The 21,677-nt window shown below is 34.9% G+C and overlaps 1 protein-coding gene and 1 long non-coding RNA gene across 4 annotated transcripts in view; one reads left to right on the top strand and one right to left on the bottom strand.

Moving 5' to 3' along the window:
- The window catches only part of LOC139998244 (probable ATP-dependent RNA helicase DHX34), a 156,310-nt gene that overhangs the window by 5,021 nt on the left and 129,612 nt on the right, over positions 1–21,677 (top strand). The window lies entirely within an intron of this gene.
- Positions 988–7,591, bottom strand: LOC139985625 (uncharacterized). 2 transcript variants are annotated; one of them, XR_011799458.1, is made up of 6 exons: positions 6,791–7,591; positions 4,505–6,290; positions 4,334–4,397; positions 4,106–4,271; positions 3,762–4,017; positions 988–3,684 (listed from the first exon to the last, which is right to left on the bottom strand). It is a non-coding gene; the product is annotated as an uncharacterized lncRNA (long non-coding RNA). The 2 variants fall into 2 exon arrangements; XR_011799457.1 differs by lacking the exon at positions 6,791–7,591 and having other exon boundaries at positions 4,505–6,580.

The following is a 21,677-nucleotide window of genomic DNA, read 5'->3' as shown; positions in this document are numbered from 1 at the left end:
TCGACCCGCTACGTCGCCCTCTCACTACTCTCTCTCTCTCTCTCTCCCCTCTCTTCTCTTCTCTTTCCATCTTATTGCACGTCGATCATTCTTCTCCCTCCCTTTCACCGTTCCCAGATTTCTCTCTTTTTCTATCGTTACTCTCATTTCTGTCATCCTTGTCGTTCTTCTGTTTGCTGGTTCGTTCGTCCGTTCGTTCATTCTGCCATCGGTTCCACTCGTATCTTCGTTCGCTTTTTCTCTTCGTTCCGCGAAATCGACAAGTTTCCCTATCCTCGTGAGTACTATTCACCCTTAGGTAAGCATCGAAGACAGTTTCTTTGAGAGGAAAGTCGTAGGGATCACCGATTACCCTACGGCGAATACGATTTCGATAGGGGATGTTTGGTCGAAGCGAGGGAGATTGTTTTGGGCACACTGATTAAGATAGAAGCACCGTCGTAAGTGAATTCGCAAATGCCAATGCGGCCGACTGTCGGCTTAGCGAGGGGAGAAAACTCGATGGCAATAGAACGATTATTTCGTTTTAGGATTAAACAGTGATATTGTGATGATTGATCGTGAACCGGGTGTTTGGCGTATACATTGAGAAACAAATGGTAGATTTCGATACTTTGGTGAAAGATCTTTCGTAGAAAATTGCATTATTATATATCTGTATATATTATATATTATGTTTATAATAATTATGTATTATATATTTATAGGCTACCAGATGTTTCAGTTTCTTCGATCAAATTTTGTCAAGAAGTTCCATAGAATTATGGATTTAACATGTTGCATAAACATAGATCGCTTGAAGCTTTACTGGAATTATTTTTGACAAAAATTGAGAATACAATTTGTCCGTACCTCTATATTTTTACGTGTAAGTAACTTTGTAAAAGCGATATACTAAACAAATATCAATATACATGACGAACTGATACGAAGAGTTGACCGATTCATTGAGACGAAACATTTATAGTGGATCTATTTTTGTCTTACAATATTCTTTTCATATTTCGTATTTTTGATGAACATTACAAACATCCTATACCTATGCAACATGTCCTTTTATTCGTATCTATAGAAAATTCCATCAACGTTTGGCTGGTAAAGTTATGACACATTGTATATTAATCATATATCATCATATATTGTACCTTTTTACGCACGATGAAGTTACGGAACGTAAGAAGGGAAAGGACAATCCAGGTCTGTCCTTACACGTTTTCGTTTATGCGATATTCGATCGTTCGTCGCGTTCATCTTTCTTAGCATCGTCTCTAGATATCTATCCCTCGTTTGACCCTTTCACCTTTACTGTTCCCATCTTATGCCGACAGGTAACCCGCCACTATCGCCGTAACCTTTTAGAAATTTTGCTCACTCGGAACGCCATAAAGCGAGTCTGGGAATTTTCAACGGGAAATAGAGCAATGAACAAGGACGCGCAAGAAGAGAGTTAATCGCTTGTGCGCTCGGCGAGTGGAAATAAAAATGATTAATTTCTAAAACGACGCAGACGAAAAACACGCAACCGCATGAATAATTAGAAAAGTTCATTCCCATTTCAGTCATCCAATTATTTGTTTGCGTTCCACGATCCTGCTGAGATTCTTTTTTTCTCATCTACTCGTTTCCTTCTTTCCTCTCATTATCGTAGTTTTCCCTTCAACGCGTCACTTCCGCCATCGTGATTTCTCTTTGCTCCTCGACGTCTATGACACTCACTAAGTCTCATAACACCATTCCACATCCTCTTTTTCTATCGCGAATTATTCCCATTCTCTTCGGGCTGAAAACTGAACTTTATTTCCAAACGCGTAATGGGAAATGTTTAGCATTTAATTGTATTCTTTGTCTTCTCTTGTCTCCCTTCTTCAACATTATGCCCCGTTTCATTTGTAGACGTCTGTCACGTTCGATTTAACTGAAATTAACAGTCGTTCAGTCCCCTCTGTAAAACTGCGTCACTGATCGAGTGAATTTCCCAAATTTAATTTAAATTTGGTAGTGAATCTGATCGCAGCTATCGACTTTCTCCACACTTCCAACGTTTCGCGCCGATGTACTTCCATAGTTTCTCCACTGTGTTGCGATAAAATGTTTCGCGTTGGTCGCCATAGTTATCCGCCCACTAACCGCGCTCTAACATCTCCTTCCACCCGATCCTCTTGGTTTATGTAAATTTAGCGCGATTAACTCTATTTCGTCAGTGTCCTTAACTCCCCTTCTGGGTCTAATGCAAACAGAACGACCGGATAACGAACAATTCGGTACATATTTCGAACGATAGCAACTCAACGAGAAACAGAAATTGAATTCTCCCGCATGACACGAGGTCTCTCGAGGACCATAATTTTCTAACATTTTATCATTAGTGTTATTTGCATACATAACACGGGTGAGTTTCTTTTTAATGTATCATTAGTACTATTGTTAAATTTCTATAAACTCATCAATTTTGACAAAAGTTACAGCGTTTCCTACGTTTGATGGAATTTTTTCATGCTAATAACTTTATTGCACATTACAGAAAGAGAGAGAGAGAGAGAGAGAGAGAGTTCGATAAAAGGTTCGAGTTAGCAGCGAGAACTTTTTCCACGGGTAATATCCTTAATTCGATTCCTGTGTCACATTTATAGATTCCCCCGTTAATGTACTCTAATATACACGGCAGAAGAATTTAATCTTTTATCTATCGTCACGTGACAGCGCTCTTGCTTCTATCGCTATCTACAGAACAACCCTTTAAAGGTAGAATGTATTTTACACTCCACATGTCGCGTTCCTTCGCTTATACCGATAGATAAATTTACGCTTGGAAGGATTTAATTTAGGTCAGACATAAATCGACCTGGGTCGCGTAATTACCAATACAGAGGCTTCAGATATTCTCTGTCGGCCGCCTAAAATCCTCGATTCAAGTACCTCGGTTAGACGTCTTTCGTAAATCCCCTTCATATTACGACTTGAGGTAGGGAACATTTCAAATTCAAACGCAGTACGCAGCTACATCTGTTTTACACGGTAGCATTACGCTCGCGGAAACCTCAGCCCTCAGAGGGAAGTATATGGAGTCTCACCGCGTCCAACGAACCGTTCCAACTCCCCTTCGACACTAGCTCCAACCTCGAGTGGCAAACCCTTGCTTTGTCACGCTTCACCAACGACGCTATCGTGGATATCCTTCATGCTTCCCCTATACACTCTCTATGCTATATTCCATACAGTGACCCGTCTTCATCTTTGCACGATCTTGAGTATACGCCTTAGGACGAGTGTGAGCGAGATGACTTCAAATATCCATAAAGCTTACTCCAAAGGGATAGTAAATTAGTCAGCAAAGACTTTGCTTCTAACCGTGAAACAGAGATGTGCTTCCAGTAGTTTCGCTCGAGTAATAGCTGATTCGGTCGCGAAGGTATTTATGCGACTGGAAATAGGAAGCACTGTTAAGAACATCGGGAAGATGCGTAAGAGGGGAAGCAATTTTCCGCGTGAAAAATTCGTTGAACGATATAGCGACGTTGATATATCGTCGTAGGACGTACTGGGAATATAAGTAACGTCGAACCGGGGATGTTTCGTCATTTTTATCGCGCTACGTCCTGAATATGTATGATATGCATGAGCGTCGTTCAATTCCGATTGTTTCCATTACGAAACGTTTGTTAGTGACTCAGTAAAACTGAATGGCTTGGGAAAATATTACGTTGCAATTAATGTTGATTTGAAGAATAATATTTTATCAGGCTTATTGTACCATTACGTACCTATATTCTGTTCTGCTAGAAGAGGATTTTTGCTTCGAATACAATGCATTCCTGATACTGACGTATCACATTTGTATTTATATTCGTTTTTATTGGCACATATTTTGTACTTTATTGTATTATAAGAAATTGTAGATTGTGAAGATTGTAAATTTATATAAATAGCGTTGAAGTGTATAATATGACAAGTAGATTGTAAGTTATTTTTCTAGAATGGCAAAACTATTTGATTTTTACAGCATATGATTTAATATTTCTGAAAATTAAAAGAAATTGCGTCAGTCATAATCTAGCCAAGTCCTGCAGAAAATTTCTTATTCAAATAGATTCGAGGATTATTTTACATTCATCGCATGCGTCTCTGACATTCTATTCGTCTCTACATATAATACTTCTTCCACAGGAATAAAATCGCACACGCATGGTTTTAATTCATAACTACTTCTTATCTCGCTTCATGAATAATTTCCTTCGTTAGACATTGAACATCAAGGACGGGAAAGAATTAACCTGTTAAAAGGATCCTTGTAAATTCATATATGGTTTAATATACGTAATTTATAGCTTCCTACCAGTTTAATGTACCTTCCTGTCTTAATTTCTTCCAATCAATAAAAGTTTATAGTTTTCCTGCCTCTAAAAAAAATATTAAGTAATATAATATTTTCTTTAATTCATCTCTTACTTTCTTCCATTATACTATAATAACTTCTGATATCAATTTTTATACATTTCTACCTTACCTTCCTTACTGCCATACCCATATATTTCCTATATTTCCTACCCATATATTTGATGTTTAAAGCAAATTTTCGTTTCATGCTTAATTCCGTCGAGTTCACAACTTCTCATTTCTGCAGTCTTACACGCGAATGGAACAAATGCATCTCATACTATTCTTCAAACACTATGCATACTTACTTCGTTTCAATTTTTTTTAAATAAACCTTGGGTAGCTGCAGTAGCTTTAGGCTACATTTGCTTATTATACAGTCATATTAAGTTTCATAAGAAAATGCATCGTGTTAATGTTTTATTGTTCGTTGTATTAGCGTTGATCGTAGTTAAGCATCGAACTTTTCCGTTATTTAAAAAATGTGACCTCATACTTCGCATTAACAATTTAATTTTACGACTCCTTTCCATCTATTTCTTAACTGATCCCTCTGCAGAGAATTGTTAGTCCTTAGAGCTTATGAAGTCATCAGTAAGTACGTTTGACATTTAACTGCGATTGGTCTTGAAGCGAAATATTCTCAGGGCGATGACAAATAAACCATCACTAGCATGTTCTTTTATTTATAGCTTTACCATACGCTGGATAAATGCCATTGCAAGCTTGTACCTCTCCCTTTCTTGAACTCGTACAACGACACACATGATTTCATTCTGTGATATTTCCCCACTTCGATTATTGACATAAAATAAACAAAAAACCATCGTCCTTTTATATATTATTGAAGTATGACGTCTGTAGTTACTCTGCAGAATTAGTTTCTATTGAACACAATCATATTTTATTTCATGTAATGGAAGAACCAACAAAATTTGTCCATCTATCTGATACATTGGAATAACCAACAGTTTCGATGGAATAGTTTTTCATCATTTGTTATCACTAGACTGAAGATGTTTATGGAAATTTATGTTTTCATAAATATAACTAAAGAAGTGAAGCATAAGCAAAAATTTGTCTCGATTACCGAATATCGTAATGAATGTTCTATTCTGTATATTTTCACATTCAGTATACATTTCGTATATCTTTGCACTTTTACGTATTAATCATGATCACTTCCCCCTTCAGAGAGTTTCCATCTTTACACAAGCTTCCAGATTAACATATGAAAAAACGAGATTTCAATATCATGAATTTATTATAATGTCAATAACGAATTTCAGAGTGACTGAATGATGTGAATAAGAAGTTATCGAGCTTGGAAATCTCCACTGGTCGGATAGCCGCGTACAAGCTCGGAAAAATGAGTTTCTCGAAGCTTTGTGAAAGAGCTTTAAGCCACGGAAGGTTTTCTCTTCACGATAATAGTATCAATGTCTCGTTTTTTCTTCAAGATAAATTCCACGATTGAATCTTACCTCTATCGAAGCTTTAAGTAAAAATTATTGTCGATATCAAATGGATACGTCAGTTCTTAATTAGATTTAACGATTACCAAGGTTTTGTAATACGAAATGCTTTTATGTAGTATTTGTAACATTATCGTTTGGAGAAAATGAAGAGATGGATCAAATTATCGTGGAATAATAATTGATTAACTGCAAATAGCAAGTAACCTAAAATATATTTGTGTTTCAATATAATATTCGTTAAATCAATGGTTTACGCAGCTACAATTCTACTAATACAATAATCAAGATAAAATTAAAAATGAAATAACTTTACCGTCATTCTCCACTTGTTTTAGGTCGTTGCATTCGTTTTTCTCAAAATTATATTTTTCATATAAAACATTCAAACATGACAGAATATAATATCAGTTAAGGATTTCGCTAGCGTTGTATTATTTGCTGTTTCATCATTGAAAATTTACGTACGTTAATATTAATTAAACGAAGTAATATATTAATTAAATCTCGTATCACGTTTCAGTGTGCATGGACAATGTTACTATGAAAGTTGCAAACTGTTGAAGTATATTTTCCTTCAAATTCCAATTAATTATACGTTTTAAATAGCGGTAGATTTGAAGATACTTGATAATTTACTGTTAACGATTAAATTTATATAAGTTTTACAGATATAATGATGGTTAACTTAAAGTAAACAAAGTTGGAAACAAATCTAAAAGTATACATATTGGGTTGGCAACTAAGTAATTGTGGATGTTGTCAATACCACCTAATGACAAAATCTGCAATCAGTTGCCAACCCAATAGTAACTATAATATAAGATATTTAGCATAAATATACATTTTGCAGAGATCGTAAAAGTTGTTCAATATATTAATAATTCTCAATATTCAGTAGCAACATTTTTTAAATTTACATTTAAAATTACTATTCATACCTGTGTTTATTTCTTACTACGATTGTGGTTAGGTTGTAACTTGTATATAAATATTCACGTTGGTTTCAGTCCTATCAATATCATCATGACAGTCGTGTCTAGTTATAGTGTTAGTGAAATGAAAATATTCTAAACAGTACATACAATATATCCTGTACGGTAAATCTTCGAATATTATTAAATAATATAAGCCACTGTGGACTTGCCCTATTATTTTCTACGATGCGAAATCCGGAGGAATCCGAAGTTCGATGACGTCACGTCCGACTATAGCCGAGGGGCCCCGAACTTAGAAAAGCGCGCCAATAATCTCACTGTTACACGAGTCCTCAGATAAGTCAGTCATATCGTTCACCTATGTTAAACTTGATAGTGAATCATATTTACGAAAGTTTTTGTTCGAGAGGTGTGAAAATACGTCTTATTCTTAATAAGTTATTAACTAATGTGCAATGTAGTACGAGTTACGTCGCTCCAAGCCGTAGTACTCCACGTTCCATATTCCTTCCATATCCACGATCACCAGCTCGCCATTTTGTCCGGTATTGAACAATATTTTATCTTATTTTCTTACAAATTTATTTATAGTTAGTTACTTGACGAATACGACACCATTAATTACGTTATATTTATATATATATTAGCTAAAATTTAATGTGTTTGAGTAAGCTTATATAAGATTGCATGTTATCGAAAAAGAATTGAATCCTTTTTGTATACTATGTATATACTGTTTGTTTCTTTCGTTGCTTTCTTACGCTCGACCTTGTTACTATTTTTAAGAGAGTATCACATTTGAAGCATCTACGTTGGTCGATTGAAAAAATAAACAGTGTAACTTGTATGTTTATGTCGCGTGTGTACGTCGAAGTGAATAAGAAATGTATCACCGTGACAATAACACATTCAGGTTATTAGGACTACGACTAGATATAGAAATTTGAAGACTAAGAACTCGCTTTCGATTGTGTTCATTGTGTCGTGTACGTATATCGTTCCGCGTCTTATTAGGGGGATTAGTATACAGAGTACTGCAATGAATAGCAACTCGAACAGAAAATATTTATTGGAAAGAATGCTTGTGTCAAACAATTACTGATCTGTTCATGAATACATATATGTATATAAAAGTGAAAATAGTTTAATAAAATATTTATAGAAGGTTAGGTCGCTTTGTATTTCTTCGAATATTGCAATAAACGTGTAGCAGATAGAATTAGGAACTAAAATATACTACTACTTAATTACATTAATTTTTTGCATATGAAAAAATATTAATTTTTTTAGGTATGTAGTTTACATTTGTATTGTCGTTATAAATCATATAGAATTTCTATAGATATGTGTTATTTGATAGATAAATGAGAGAAATTACACGAACTTGTTTATATTTTTCTTACGATATTTTCTTCTGTTAACTTCGCATTACTTTAAGGTCATTTGAATCCTTTCTTTAATGAAATACAAAGGTATACATATATAATCATTCCATTTAGAAAAGAAAAACTATCTTTTTACACCATTATATCCCATAAATGATAATGGAGAGTTGTTCCGATAGGAAGAGTTTAGAGCAATCTAAAAGCTGCCCACTTCGAAAGAAATAAAATCGAAATATGTATATGTCTGAATCATAAATGAAAGAAACGTTCTTTGTATCGTGGACAAATGAAGCGCCATTGGTGTGTTATTGTCCCGCGAGGATAAGAAACGAGCCCTCGTTTCCTTAATTGTCCGATGGTCGAGTCGAGGGTTCCGGCGGTGAAGTTGCCAGATCCTTACTAACGAAGCTGGGAACGCGTGAAAAGGTACTCCGAGTGGAAATATCGACCGGAACTATCTTCGGGGTTCGGTTTAACGGGTGCGGAAAACTGCGCTTCCCGCAGGGTAGAATAATTTAAAAGCGTGGTCGAATATTTGCGCGTGAGTTTCCTTCTGACGAATAGATCGTAAAATAAACTGCGCGTAAGCCATTGAGCTTACCGAAGCTGTCTCAAGGGTCTCGAAATAATATCGTTTGCCCAATATACAAAAGATATAATAAATATTAATTCGATCAGAATTATATTAGATTATTTTAATTTGTAAATTTTCTTAATTATTCCTCCACCATAACTATTTGGGAATATTTTGTCCATTTGTCTCTATTAATACAAAACGGTATATTTCCAAATTTTATTAATGAATATATATGAAATATACTCTTTCCTTATTTATATTAGAAATTACGAGTTTTCTATTACATTTTATTATTTTAACAAACAGCAAAATGATTAAACTTCATGATAGGAAAATTGAGAAACGATCTAAGGATTGTATGATCAATTATAATATTTTGCATATACAATTTTTGTCAAAAATTCAACTTCTTCCTCTATTGTCAATACAATTTGAAATCCGATTACCAAGTTTTCCTTATTTCTTCGAAAAACGCTATTCCCGTTGCCACTCGACAAATCCTAAATCATTTTAAACACGTCTCTACAAACCTGACAAGCGTGACATAACCACGTTGATTTTTCCATATGCTAATCGCCGTATGCAATCGTGTGATCGTACAGATTGCATGGAATTGCGCTTCGTAAAAATAAGGTTAGCCTTTTAGACGGGGAATCCTCGAGGTTGGAAACGCCAAACGATCGTAACCCGAGGCACCGCGATATCCACGTAATGACGACGTCAATGTTTTTATGCTGTCGGTAAAAGACACGATTCTAGATAATGCATCGTTCCTCCATTTATCATAGGTCGCGCTTAATGGAAAGTACTGCGGCCACTATGTACCTATCAATTAATACCTGTATACTCGTTAAACAAGCGGAAGTGAAACGTAGCGATGTAGATTAAACGTGCCATTATACGGAACCTTCTTGTCTATGTCTACTTTCTTTGTTCGAGGAGGATTAAAAATCGAATCTTTGGTAATGTACAGTAAATCGGATATAATCTCTTTTATTCTGGTCGTAAGAAGGGTGAAGGGAGGAAAGGAATAATTAAGCGTAGAAATGACAAATAAAATAAAGGGCGATAGCATTAGTAATTTACGATAATTAAACGAGCAGCCAGCTTAGCGAAGAATCAAACAACTGTTTGTTCTTTCACTCTGATTGTTAAATTAGGAAAAATACGAGATATAGATAAAAGAAATCAAGATAAAGACTAGCTTAAAAGTTTGAAATTGAAATTTTAGTCGCGCAGTATTTTATTACGTAACTTTAAATTTTTGCATCACCTTTCTAAAATTTTGCATCACAGCATTTACACATCTACGCCAGATTAGGATGTCCGTGCAAAAAACAGTACAAAATCTACATAGCATAAATGTACGATTCTTTCAAATATACACATTGTTCCATTTATTTTGAATTTCTTAACATCCTGTTTTTTTCTTTTTTTTTCTTTTTTTTTTTTTCTTTTATCAATGCAGAAGATTTTGTCAGAACAAAGTTAGTTGGTTGAGAGCAACAAATATTACGATATCTGATCTTTTTCTCGAAGTTCATTTTTTCCAGTTTTCTTCGAACTGAGTGTCATTTTTTAAAGTAGAACTCCATTTATCTTTATTCGTCAATCGATGCGTTTCTTACACAAGAAAAATATCAGCTAAGCATAGTTCGTTTTCTATTTTATATCTCTTCATTCTTTCTATTTTATGTCCACGATGTTTCATTACATAACATCTCGACAATTCGATGCCTCGAATCTGTTGCTTTGCCATTATTCTTGCTGCACTCAAAATCTACACGGCTTATCCAGCGAAACAAGAGACACTAATATTCTTTAAAAGCCGTCTTACAATATTGTCTGCACGGAAAGCACTTTCACGTTTGATGCATAGGCCATAAACGGAACGACTGTTGTGCTTTCAACCTATCAACCCTGAGGAAGGCGAACTTGCAAGCCAAGAACGATCCGAATGGCCAACTCCGAGTAATATCGAATAATGACGGGTTGGAGAAAAAAAATCGTGAAATGCGAATAACATCCAGAGAATTTAATATAAAATCCAACACCTCGCTTCGAAACGAGAGAAGTACGCAGCAAAGAACCACAGAAATGTGGATGAATATTTTTTCGCGTTTACTTCGAAGAATTTTCCTGGAGTAGGAAATTTTATTCTCCGAAAAAGAGATGCAAATGATCGATCGATGATCAAAACGCTAAAAACTATCCAAGTTTACACTCTTTTATTATTTTCTTTTTCTCTTGATCCATGGAACATAAGGATATTGTGTAGAAAATGAAGCTTTTTCGTTCATAAAATTCACGATATTCCTTTTCATAAATACAATGTACATTCAATAGAATCCAGTAACGTAAATCGATTAGAAAGTAACGTTATATTAATGCAATTTCTTCTTTAAGGGGTTAACTTGTTAAATAGATTATTCATCGATCAGAAACTTCTTGTTTGGTAAAATGTTAAAGGTTAACGAAGGTAAATATGATAATGTGTTTTCAGTACATATATAGCGGTGCATTCAAAAGAAAAGAAGAAAACTATGTGGAAACAGTAATTGGTCTTTTTCAATTAACAGATTCAATCTGTAGAGTTAGGGTTTTATCGATTACAGTTTGTTGATATTGTAATCAGCAAATCTATCGGTATTTTTAATGATGTACGAATATGTTAAACTAGGAAAGATGTTCTAAGTGTAATTAATTCCCTAAGTGGGAATTCAAAGATAAATCTACGAACGTGTGGCGCCATTGATATTAAAATTTCCCGCGTCACCACTTTATCCATTGCTGAGCATGCTAAAATACGCGGGACTGTTTTAACGAATGCTCTTAGGAATTGTAAAGACTTTTATGAATTCTCTCTATTCGTAAAAAATTAAAAAAATGTCGAAAAGTCGTACAGAGACTGAGAGTATTACCTCGTTAAATATTCGTGTTTGGATATGGTGCTTGGCTTGATTCAAACAATTTCATCGATGTGCTGGTTTCTGGCCTAATTTCAAGTCACTTACGCAATTCAAACGAGGATCGCTAGTTTTCTCTCGTCGTTACTTCTATTTAATTGGAGCTGTCGTGTTGCAATAATGGTTGTACGTCCAGTATGAAGATTTACTGGGTTTTACTACAGAAAATATTCGCAATGTTATTTCCTCGTTACTTGGTCGATGTATGTTGTTGAAATTATTTCCTCTACAAATAGATACCGCAACGCCAAGCAGGAAACATATATTTTGTATCATTATTTTCTATTCTCATATGAAATGCTGCCTTCGACGAAAATAATTTATTAGTATCAAGTTTTCTTAATCCTGAATTTTCCTTCTACAAAGATTGTCAAGATAATGACAATTTTTCCCTACTCTAAGTTCGAATTGAATACGTCAATTGCATTTGTATCTTACTATTTATTATACCAATTGTTGTGACAAATGTCTTTACAACAGAGTAATGGTAATTTTAAAAATAATGCAATCGGATATAAAAAGATATAACAAAATCATCTTGTCGATTTCGTTTGTTTTTTAATTCTATTCAAACGACTCGACGTCGTACTTTTGTCACTTTTAGTCTTATTGTCTATCCTGATTGTTCTATTCATCGTGACAGTACCGAAAATAAAATAAAATAAAATAAATTATCCAATTTCGTTGGAATCAACACATATTTTGCTCGATAAAAGCAGGTTTGCGTTTCAATGCGCATGCGACAAACTAGCGCTTTCTACGCGCCATTTATCTACCCGATATCGGATTTAAGATATGCAGAATGAAATGAACGCGAGTAGATTAACGAGATACGTTTTATATCTCGTGTATCGATCCACACATCAGGCAGAAAGAAACGTGTAATATTTTTCTAAATATCGTTTGCCCTGTGTCTTCGAAGTGGATGTTGTAAGGTCGACGGCGACCTGGCTAATCTACTGTGCTGTCAAGACTTCACGTGAGTCAACATGCAAATCTGCGGAGTTCCGAGTGCACCGTCCAAAGTAGAATAAGCATACGTGTTTATGTCGGCTCGTTGCTCGCATGTTAAGTACGGGTATCCGCTTGAAGGCTTGAACATTTTCGAAATAGCTTCAGGTACCGTGTTTATGCATTTATGGTAAACCTATATATATATATATATTGAATACCAAAGAAAGGAAAACAAACGTGAAAAATAAATCGTACAATTGTGGTATAGATATTTATGTAACATTAAAACAATGCGGTAAAATATATATATTAATTTATCGAAATGAGGCGTATATAGATGTACATACTAACAATATTGAATAACAATAATACGAATATTAATGCGACAAATAAATGTGTGACAGACTTAATTACAAATATAACATGTAATTACTGTGTAATAATTTATATTGTATAAATTAATATACAGGCACGATCGATTTATACGGGGAAATTATTTGTACAATAAGTGCTGGTACAACCATATGCCTATAGGTAGTGTACAATTATTACGACATAAGAGGATACAAAAAATAAAAGAATAAAAATGGTAAGAGGTATACACAAATTGGCCTCATCTATCGCGGAGCATGAAATAAATCTCGTAAGTGATTTACGAGTGCTGCAATTAAATACGAGTGGTTATTGTTTGCGATGCAAACAACGCGAAACAATTATCAACGGGATGGTTACGATTTTCCTTTTTTTCTTTTTTCCTTTTCATTTTATTTCGATCAGTTTTTATCTGAATGGTATCGTTTCGATCAACGATATCAATTTATTTCTCATACTCGAAATATTGGACATTGTCGATAACGTTTGCTTCATAAATATAATCGAGTAGAGTTACACAGGATTTCCTGCACTTTATTAATTCTATTGAACGCTTTAAATACGCGTATTTATGTAAATCACGTGGAAATGATGCACTTACTGCAGCCCTACGTGTATAATGGGCATATTACTTGTGCGTATATGTACGTCCGTGAAAGCGATTACGATTATGTGTTCGCCAATGTACACTAATTTTCGTTCAGTCAACATCAATATTAAATGTGGGAGAGAGATCTCCTCGATTGATTTCCCTTTTGAGTAATGTTCCATTAATTCGTGACATCGATAAGATGGAGATATCAAGGCGATCGTGGGAGAAATTAATTTGTCGAGACTACGACCTTCGAATAATTCCGTAGAAAATATTGGAATATGCCGTACACTATTAATTTATCAAACAGACATATATATATATATATATTCCTCTTTCCTAAAGGTTATTGCAACCGAAATACGTACTGCTTACGCTAAAATCGTCCAAGTTAAGCTTTAGAATTTAGGAAGCTTCTGCGACTTTGTTTCCTTCGCTAGATCATAAGAACGTTAAGCGATTATGGTTAAAGCTCGGCTTGTTACGGTTTTACGCGCTTTAAGTATTCTCATGCCAGTCGTTGCCATAAAACAGAGCCGAAAACCTCTGACCGTGCAGATTTGCTGCAGTGAAAACGTATCCCCAGCTTAATACCCGAAATGGTAGCCGCCTACGCCGACATAACTCCCATAAATTCAAGGATTTGATTCTTTCAATTTCGTTGGGCAAGTATAATTAGGTGCAGTATAATTAATAGGTTTTTAACTTCGATTTATCAACTATGTGTAAACCTAACAGCTTGCTTTTCATTTTCGATCGTCCTATTAAAATTCTTCTGTTCGATCAGAAAACGACATTAAACTTAAGAAATTAACAAAGATACGCTTTTCACTTATTGCGATCATCGATTCTACGATACATATTCGTGTCATTTCCTCTAACCTGCTAGACATATTTTAAAAAACGATAAAAGCGTAGGAAGAAAGAAATTGTTTGCGCTTTCTCATCGTCGAAATTCAGTCAGACCAACCAGAAACAGCCAATCGGTGTTATTGACCAACGACAGGATACCGTCGATAGAAATTTTATTGCGTACATCGGATAGACGAGACAGAGCGGTGACGCGGTGACGCGCTTGTCGCAGTGGAAGGCGAGCGCGGTGGTGCATTGATTCGTTCAAGTTACGACACCCTCGTCGGCGTCGCGTATGCGTCCGATCCTTCGTATACCGCTGGATCATAACGTTGTAAATGCGACGAGCTGAGTCGTCCTGGACAAAAAGGATCATAATCTATAACCGAGCAAAGCTTTACGAGAATCCATAGATATTAAACGTCAAACAGCGTCCGCGTTTCATTCGTATCTCGACTCGCGATTACTTCCATTAACGAGAACAGCGGGAATTGGCGCGCCTACGATGATAGAGCTTTCGTTCAACGATAACGCGTTACATTCATACCTAACGCGTTATTGTGTATCGGCATCGTTGCCACTGCAAGCCATACCACGTATAGCCCCGATAGAGTTGGCCGGTTTGTTTCACGCGAATTCCTTGCGTTCTTCATCGCGTTCACGAAACAGAAGGATAGATTTCCATGTGCGCATGGTTGAATTTACAGCGCAGTTTCACCGAGGTGTCGAGCTTGAATAATTGAAACGCAAAGTCATTCGAAAACAGGAGTTTCCTCTCTGTGCTGATTTTACTATATGTATTCAAGAGACAGTATTGATGACATCGAATTAATCGAAGGCGACGGTTGTAACAATGTGTGCTGGTAGTCGATAATACCGTCTGTTTTTGCGGGTAAAAGACAATATTTAAACTTGCCGTTTGAATTAGTGCTGTACTAGATGTTGTAAATTGCGTTTTGTAGAACGGCCGCTTCAGGTACGAACAAATTTATACGCGGTGAAATGGAATTACACGTAGGAATGTATTTACGATAGCTTTCTAGGATGAATAGGTAGGCATTTAATTACGAATAATAAAGGAAACTAAATAACGTAGGTTTAACAGACATTCAGATGTTCGGTATTTGTTATCAATAGACTGAGGATGTTTATATTAAAAATTAATTGTATACAACTATGCAGAATGCATATGTAGCACGCGAGAATATGGAAAATAGCGAAAGTAAAGTGCTTATTATATGTGATATTTAGAGATTGAAACGCCCTACTAATATGATAGAATTTCTTTTATTTTACGATCAATTCTCGTTAGAGAATTTTAAGTAAATTTATCTAACGTGGTACTATCACATGATTAATAAGTGTTTATAATATGTTTGATTCTATTTGAATCTAGTGCTTAGGTCTAAGGTGTAATGTCTTTTTAGCCTGCGGATCTGTTCCGACGTGTCGAGTAATTGAGTAATTAGAGGGTTTTGGCGGTTGTTAACTCTTGTGCTATGTCTATTGCTGAATTTGGATATTTCTTCTTTGACTGTGGGTATCTTGAAGTCGTGATATATCGTTTCGTTGGTGACGTACCAAGGATATGATAGAATGAAACTGTTAAAGTGGTCACCGCTTCTAAGAAAACTCTACATCTGGCCTTTTAGTTTTCTCAAGCACCGAAGCCATCGACAGCGTATAGACAAAAGAGTGGGACGAAGGCAGACCATAAACGGTAGACAGGCGACGATGGCTTCGGGGCTTTCGGTCATAGGGTAACGCTGCTAGCGTGCGGATTTCGACCAGCTCAAATAAAGGATTTGTATTTACACTTCTGTATTAAAATATATTTTCTACCTTACAATTTATCCACGCGTTTCTTTGTTCGTATACATCTAATAACCTCAGAAGAAACGAGCTGTTAACTTTCCAAATAAATTCGTGTAATTCTGTATCGCCAATGATATTAAACGATATAAATTTTTACGCGTGGTCGAATGCCAGTCTCTTTCGTGTACGGAGAGTTATAGATTGAGTTGATGGTACCGTGTTATTATCTTTGCCATGCAGAGAATTACGAGCCAACGCACGAATAATTTGAAACCATGAGCAGAGCGTACACCCTGATCGTATTATGTCGATACCAGGCGTGTCTAATTTGATCTTCCGCCGTCGTTTAGCTTGAAATCTTCGATAGCGCATCCGAAACCTTTTAGACAACGAAATTCTAGGTTTCGCTGCAAATACACTCTTTCCTCAACTACTGACATTTTCGATTTTCGCTTTATGGTAAATTCATACGAAACGTATCTCGAACTTTATTATTTTATTCTTAAGCGGATAAAAATTTGTTTTTAAATAATATTATAAGATAATAGGATTATAAATAATAGTAATATTAGATAATATTATAAATAGAGAAATTAAGTTTCGCAGAGCATAAGGTTACAACATTAGGCAAATTAATGTCTTGAAAAAGTAAGAAATGTATTTCTCAATAACATCTTCATTTAAAATCATTGAAATTGTTCGCGTTGCAAATAGGCTCTGTAATTTTTCTTCGAAGAGAACTAATTTTTCTCAAAGTCGTTTCTCTATTAAACGAAGATCGATTACACGACCGTAAGAAGTATCTTTTCCTGTGAATTTCAATAAAAAGCGGGGGCATTGTTTCCCTCGTTCCTTGTCCCTTCCCTAGCGTGCTCCAACATTTCTGCTTTTCTTTTCTACGTTATCGTTTACGCGGGTTCATTAATCAATAGATAAGTCTTGAGTGGTACACGCAACACCTAGTTGCGTGTATACGTAGCCCCATAAAAATGTCCGTCTATGAATTAAAATAGAGCGAAAGGAGAACTAGTCACGAGAAGAATTGTATCGAAAGAATTATACTGACGTTTTATTATCAATTCACGCGGACACGTATTTTTTAGAATTCGCTAAAATTCGTCTCGAAGCAAATTCTGTTCGTTTCGTTAAAATGGAATTTCAGTCGCGATTAATACAATTAGTACGATTTGAAAATTCGCTTCCACGTTCGAACGAATAACGTGATCAATTAAACGTGATTGAAAATTTGCGAGAAATTATCAACAATTTCCATGCAGTTCCCTGTAATATCGTTGCGTATATTTCTACGGGGTTCCGACTAGAACCGCGATTGAAACAGGAGGCAACGATCAATCTCTCTACGTACTCTCTTCTTTACCGACCTCCACCGGAAATTACCACAGACTCCAGCATTTCCGGTTAATCTTGCGCCATTAGCCAACGAGATACGAAAGTTCGAAAGAATTAAAAGATATTTTCTCGAACTGCTGCTTTTCATTGCCATTATATTTATTATTATATACATGCTCCTTTAACGCTTTATAATAATAATAATAATACGATACTAATTACGTTTAATTCATCTCTATGATATTCCCTTTTGCTGATAATTCATTTTTTCGATATAATGCAAATTGTAATTCCACTTGGTTTTCAGTATTCCTATGCACGTTTCAAATTGTTTTCCATGAAAGAACGATGTATTTCCGCTATATGTATTTAACCAATGGTATTTAGTTCTCTGACGATAATGTTGCTGTAAAAGCAGAAATTCAGGTTGATGAGAAGTAAGAATCGTTATTTGTTGGATACGACGTGTATTTCTAAAAGTAGAGAGTAAAAAGCTTTATTTCGGAGTTTCCTGTTATGTCGCAGTCATTCAATTCGATCTTTCTAACAACTTTCTTCGTTCCACGTAAAAGATATTATCCTTCACTGGTATTTTAGGTTAAAATAAGACAATGAACGTACTCTGATTCTCAGATCTCTTTCAAGCAACGTCTCTTTATACGTAGCTCCTCGAGCTTGTAAACATTGTAGGTATGTATACGGATTTACTTTAGGTTTGTTGCTTGCTGTTTTTCTTACTTTTCCATTCGTATCTCTTGAAACACGAACAAAGAGCTTTAAGCGTGTCATGATTTCTTGACAGAATATTTTATTAATTAGCGAATGAAACCAAATCTCCGCTATGCTAATTAATTTACGATATTTAATCTTCGTCCAAATTAGTCAATTAGGGCACCAGTCTCGATAAATACGTCATTCGTGTCGAGAAATGTTTTACTTTCAAGTCGAGAAATAGTCGAAATCGTCTCGATTTTACCTATAACTTTGCAACGATTCCAAATCGATGCTTGAAATTGAAGTAAAGTGGCTTGATTAATAAATGTAATAAACTAGAGATTCTAAAGAATATTTAGAGTTCAATAAATCATAGTGAAACACATAAAGGAATCTTATGTTACATACTTGAGCGAATTTTGTCGAGGTTCTAAGAAGTCCAGAACAATTCTAGCTGTGTGTAAGTAGAAATAATTACCTGTAACAAAAGAAAAACCAGTTATATACACATTTTTTAACGCATATATGACACAATTTAAATAGCATTGAAAATTTTTAAACGCAAGTTCCGTCATATAATAATAACGTTTTCGATGACACAGAGCAATTTTCAGAAATTGTTCTTTGCTAAAAATGCAAACAATTACTGAGAACGTTCGACACTGGGAGTCGTGAAACGCGTTTCGATGCGGCGAAGTTGATTTTATCGCGAGAATAGCTTTTATTTCGCGATTAATTGTTCGCGTGAACTTTTTAAAGAGAGGGTCGCGATTAATGAAGCTCTAAACGCGAGTCGAGTAAACAAAAACAACGTATACCGAACGTCAAACAGGTTGTTAATAAATCAGTGTTTACCCTAAGAATAAAATATTCGCGCCTTCCCCCTCTCCCTTTTTGTTTTATAATTTTACAAAGATAAAACCTTTGCTTGTTACAAGGACGTAATTCTTCTCTTGTGTTCAGCTAATTCTGCAAGCGATAAATGTACATCTGACAGAAAGTAATGAAACTTTGTATAAGATTTCATACATTGGTGTAACGTTAACTTCGTTGCGTTCTTTACTGCCATTTTCCACCCAATAGTATTTTTTTTAGCATAACGATAATATCATAACTAATCGTTATCGATATGCGTAATTTCTCACATTCGTATTAAAGATAAGCAACACATTTAACTAATTAAGTACCAGACACTGGAAACACTGTGTAAACGGTGTGTTTCTGTCTACTAAAACTAAATTCGTACGCAACGTTTCACTGTACTACAAAATAACAAGATTAACAATTATAAATTGAAAATAGCGAGAGATAAACGTAAGGAATTTCACTAAAACTCCTTTGTTCTAAATATTGACTGCCGTGAGAGGGTAATTTCTCTGGATTATATCTCAAACAGGTAACTAATTTCGTGGCTCCAATTAGCTCGCGTTCGCTGTAAATCAATCCGCTCTATGTGAGTAGCAGCTATAACGAACTCGTTAAGTCTCAGTATGTAATGGCTCGTAAATTCAACCGTTGTAACCATGACTTTTGACACTGTGTCGCTATTTTACCGACATTAATGAACAAAGTCGTACACCGCGAGCGTTAGGTAACGGGACAGACGATTAATCGAATTTCTGTAGAATTCCTTTGTAAATGGTATGAAACTGTTATTACATACCAAGAACGAAAATTATGTCACAAATTAACTTTATTCACAGTTTCCTATATTACGAGTAAATTGCGTGGCAAGTAATAGTATTTATCGTTTCAATATTCGTATAATTCAATGCCGACTAATAATGTAAATTCGAAAGATATCTATAGCGCTTATCGGTAGTTTATTGCGCTTATCGGATAACACGGTGTTTCAACATCATTTACAATGGAAATCGTTTGTATACTAGTAGCGATTTCCTATCGGAATTTACACGGTTAACGCTAATTTCGATGAATGGTATGAAGATAAATATGTGGTCGGAATTGAGGGAATTTATATTTTTCTTCCACAAGTCGGAAAATTTTCGTCGTAAATTACTGTCCGAAGGAAGTAGCACAAGTGTCGATCGATTTAATTGTACAGGTTAATAGACTTGGAATACTGAGAACTATGTTTAAGTATAATTGCAACGAACAGTTTCTGTTAATATTGACTTTTCATTTCGCTAGTATGGATTGGACATGATGTTTAATTGTTATTTGCATAGATATCTTTTATAATTTCCCATAAAAGAGCATGAAATTAACCTGGTGATAGATAACGCATTAGTATCACTTTGTTATACTATATACGCTTCGTTTCTATCTCGATAAATATCTAAGTGAAGTTGAATATGGAAATATCAATGTTTAGATTAACAAAACTCCTATTATATTTGAAAATACACATAGGGAATTTAATTTTCTTGAAAAATTAATTGCCTGTGGTTTTTACTCCGCAACATAATGACCGGATTGAAGACGCGCAACTAAGTTTGGAACACTACGGACGATGTGACGAAAGGATCATCTAATTTTGAAGCACGTAAATAATTAATAAGACAAGTGAGAAATGTTCACTTCGTATAGACCTTTATGAGTAAATCATTCGAGATTTGATAAATTGTACGAAATGTGTATTAAGGCAGATTTCTAATAAGATTGCAGAAATACAGAGTAATTTATTCTCACAAGCGCAATTTGTCCGGTGGTTTATAAATGAAAGCACAGATTCGTAATTAACTTTAAAGTAGAGGTACACATTTATTTTATTTATCAAAGTAACTTGATCTAAATTACAAAATAGAAAGAATAAAATGGCTGGAAAAAAAATTAATTGTAAGCCAAAAAATTTTTATACAAAAGATGGAATAAAAGTCTGACTTGGAATGATCCATCCCCTTTAAATTTAATTTGTAGATCTACGTTGATAGAACATTTCCTCGTTTACTTTGATACGTATTATACATTTTTAAATTATTCAAGCCTTTATGAGATTTATCTCCACACAGGAAATATAATAAATGTTAATAAAAATGAATCATTGCTTCTGACTATAACGAGAAATTATTCAGAATTCTTCTTCGACCGAATACGATTGCATTTACTCAAGCAATACGTGTTAATTAAAAAAGATGCGTTTAGCCAGCTCTTCCGGAAAACCGTGTAAATTGAAAAACAATATTTAGAACGAATCACGATATTCCTGAATAAATTCTAACGCGTTATGGTATCATTTTAAACGTTATTCTAACTGTCAAGATTTTCGCTTCGCTATAATTAGATGATCCAGAGAAAGCATATTCAAATTCGTTAAAACAAACTCCAACACGGCAATCCAACTTTTCTCGTT

The sequence above is a fragment of the Bombus fervidus genome, chromosome 1 (assembly GCF_041682495.2).
Source record: "Bombus fervidus isolate BK054 chromosome 1, iyBomFerv1, whole genome shotgun sequence".
NCBI lineage: Eukaryota > Metazoa > Arthropoda > Insecta > Hymenoptera > Apidae > Bombus > Bombus fervidus.
Note: the sequence above shows the minus strand (reverse complement) of the source record. Positions and strands in the feature narration are given on the sequence as shown.